The sequence below is a fragment of the Triticum dicoccoides genome, chromosome 1A, assembly GCF_002162155.2.
Source record: "Triticum dicoccoides isolate Atlit2015 ecotype Zavitan chromosome 1A, WEW_v2.0, whole genome shotgun sequence".
Lineage (NCBI taxonomy): Eukaryota > Viridiplantae > Streptophyta > Magnoliopsida > Poales > Poaceae > Triticum > Triticum dicoccoides.
The window spans coordinates 427,561,103-427,565,090 of NC_041380.1; positions in this window are offsets into that span (position 1 = coordinate 427,561,103).

Below are 3,988 nucleotides of genomic sequence, written 5' to 3' on the forward strand. Positions count from 1 at the left end.
TTTAGCTCTCTAAACAATTAGGTAAATGACTGAAAAACAACAAATGATGTCAGAACATGTTGGAAAAATTACGACGTCGCTTTGAATGCTCCATACTGAACACGAAAGAAGTCCGGAGTTCAAATAAGTTTAAAAAACAATGAAGCGCCCGTGTAACAGATGAGTTCTCGTCCGAAACCCTGATACTCCGAAAGAGACTGTCCAGTTTGTACACGAAGTGCGTCCAGTTTTTGCCGTGACCCTCTCTACTCTTTCGCACATGCTATGCGGGTGAAATGATGATACCATTCCAAGTTTCAACATTTTCACAGTTCATTTTGTAGTGATTTTTAATTTCACGGTCATTTAGCTCTCTAAACAATTAGGTAAATGAGTGAAAAACAACAAATGATGTCAGAACATGTTGGAAATTGATTAAATCACTTTGAATGCTGCATACTAAACACAAAAGAAGTCTGGAGTTCAAATAAGTTTAAAAAACATTAAAATGCCCATGTAACAGATGAGTTCTCGTCCGAAACCCTGATACTCCGAAAGAGATTGTCCAGTTTGTACACGAAGTGCGTCCAGTTTTTGCCGTCACCCTCTCTACTCTTCCGCACATGCTATGCGGGTGAAATGATGATACCATGCTAAATTTCAAAATTTTCACAGTTCATTTTGTAGTGATTTTCAATTTCAGATCATTTAGCTCTTTAAACAATTCGGTAAATGACTGAAAAATAGCAAATGATGTCAGAACATGTTGGAAATTGATGACGTCGCTTTGAATGTTGCATACTTAACACAAAAGAAGACTGGAGTTCAAATAAGTTTAAATAACATTGAAGTGCCCGTGTAACAGATGAGTTCTCGTCCGAAACCCTGATACTCCGAAAGAGATTGTCCAGTTTGTACATGAAGTGCGTCCAGTTTTTGCCGTGACCCTCTCTACTCTTTCGCACATGCTATGCAGGTGAAATGATGATACCATTCCAAGTTTCAACATTTTTACAGTTCATTTTGTAGTGATTTCCAATTGATGGTCATTTAGCTCTCTAAACAATTAGGTAAATGACTGAAAAACAACAAATGATGTCAGAACATATTGTTAACTGATGACGTCTCTTTGAATGCTGCATACTGAACACAAAAGAAGTCCGGAGTTCAAATAAGTTTAAAAAACATTGAAGTGCCCATGTAACAGATGAGTTCTCGTCCGAAACCCTGATACTCCGAAAGAGATTGTCCAGTTTGTACACGAAGTGCGTCCAGTTTTTGCCGTGACCCTCTCTACTCTTTCACACATGCTATGCGGGTGAAATGATGATACCATGCCAAGTTTCAACATTTTCACAGTTCATTTTGTAGTGATTTTCAATTTCACGGTCATTTAGCTCTCTAAACAATTAGGTAAATGACTGAAAAACAACAAATGATGTCAGAACATGTTGGAAAAATTACGACGTCGCTTTGAATGCTCCATACTGAACACAAAAGAGTCCGGAGTTCAAATAAGTTTAAAAAACAATGAAGCGCCCGTGTAACAGATGAGTTCTCGTCCGAAACCCTGATACTCCGAAAGAGACTGTCCAGTTTGTACACGAAGTGCGTCCAGTTTTTGCCGTGACCCTCTCTACTCTTTCGCACATGCTATGCGGGTGAAATGATGATACCATTCCAAGTTTCAACATTTTCACAGTTCATTTTGTAGTGATTTTCAATTTCACGGTCATTTAGCTCTCTAAACAATTAGGTAAATGACTGAAAAACAACAAATGATGTCAGAACATATTGGAAATTGATGACGTCTCTTTGAATGCTGCATACTGAACACAAAAGAAGTCCGGAGTTCAAATAAGTTTAAAAAACATTGAAGTGCCCATGTAACAGATGAGTTCTCGTCCGAAACCCTGATACTCCAAAAGAGATTGTCCAGTTTGTACACGAAGTGCGTCCAGTTTTTGCCGTGAGCCTCTCTACTCTTTCGCACATGCTATGCGGGTGAAATGATGATACCATGCCAAGTTTCAACATTTTCACAGTTCATTTTTTAGTGATTTTCAATTTCATGGTAATTTAGCTCTCTAAACAATTAAGTAAATGACTAAAAAACAACAAATGATGTCAGAACATGTTGGAAATTGATGACGTTGCTTTGAATGCTCCATACTGAACACAAAAGAAGTCCGGAGTTCAAATAAGTTTAAAAAACAATGAAGCGCCCGTCTAACAGATGAGTTCTCGTCCGAAACCCTGATACTCCGAAAGAGACTGTCCAGTTTGTATACGAAGTGCGTCCAGTTTTTGCCGTGACCCTCTCCACTCTTTCGCACATGCTATGCAGGTGAAATGATGATACCATGCTAAATTTCAACATTTTCATAGTTCATTTTGTAGTGATTTTCAATTTCAGGTCATTTAGCTCTTTAAACAATTCGGTAAATGACTGAAAAACAACAAATGATGTCAGAACATGTTGGAAATTGATGACGTTGCTTTGCATGCTACATACTTAACACAAAAGAAGTCTGGAGTTCAAATAAGGTTAAATAACATTGAAGTGCCCATGTAACAGATGAGTTTTCGTCCGAAACCCTGATACTCCGAAAGAGATTGTCCAGTTTGTACACGAAGTGCGTCCAATTTTTGCCGTGACCCTCTCTACTCTTTTGCACATGCTATGCGGGTGAAATGATGATATCATGCCAAGTTTCAACATTTTCACAGTTCATTTTGTAGTGATTTTCAATTTCACGGTCATTTAGCTCTCTAAACAATTAGGTAAATGACTGAAAAACAATAGATGATGTCAGAACATGTTGGAAATTGATGACGTCACTTTGAATGCTCTATACTGAATACAAAAGAAGTCCGGAGTTCAAATAAGTTTAAAAAACAATGAAGCGCCCGTCTAACAGATGAGTTCTCATCCGAAACCTTGATACTCCGAAAGAGACTGTCCAGATTGTACACGAGGTGCGTCCAGTTTTTGCCGTGACCCTCTCTACTCTTTCGCACATGCTATGCGGGTGAAATGATGATACCATGCTAAATTTCAACAGTTTCACAGTTCATTTTGTAATGATTTTCAATTTCAGGTCATTTAGCTCTTCAAACAATTCGGTAAATGACTGAAAAACAGCAAATGATGTCAGAACATGTTGGAAATTGATGACGTCACTTTGCATGCTGCATACTTAACACAAAAGAAGTCCGGAGTTCAAATAAGTTTAAATAACATTGAAGTGCCTGTGTAACAGATGAGTTCTCGTCTGAAACGCTGATACTCCGAAAGAGATTGTCCAGTTTGTACACGAAGTGCGTCCAGTTTTTGCCGTGACCCTCTCTACTCTTTCGCACATGCTATGCTGGTGAAATGGTGATACCATGCCAAGTTTCAACATTTTCACAGTTCATTTTGTAGTGATTTTCAATTTCACAGTAATTTAGCTCTCTAAACAATTAGGTAAATGACTGAAAAACAACAAATGATGTCAGAACATGTTGGAAATTGATGACGTCGCTTTGAATGCTGCATACTGAACACAAAAGAAGTCCGGAGTTCAAATAAGTTTAAAAAACATTGAAATGCCCATGTAACAGATGAGTTCTTGTCCGAAACCCTGATACTCCGAAAGAGATTGTCCAGTTTGTACACAAAGTGCGTCCAGTTTTTGCCGTGACCCTCTCTACTCTTTCGCACATGCTATGCGGGTGAAATGATGATACCATTCCAAGTTTCAACATTTTCACAGTTCATTTTGTAGTGATTTTCAATTTCACGGTAATTTAGCTCTCTAAACAATTAGGTATATGACTGAAAAACAACAAATGATGTCAGAACATGTTGGAAATTGATGACGTTGCTTTGAATGCTGCATACTGAACACAAAAGAAGTCCGGAGTTCAAATAAGTTTAAAAAACATTGAAGTGCCCGTGTAACAGATGAGTTCTCGTCCGAAACCCTGATACTCCGAAAGAGATTGTCCAGTTTGTACACGAAGT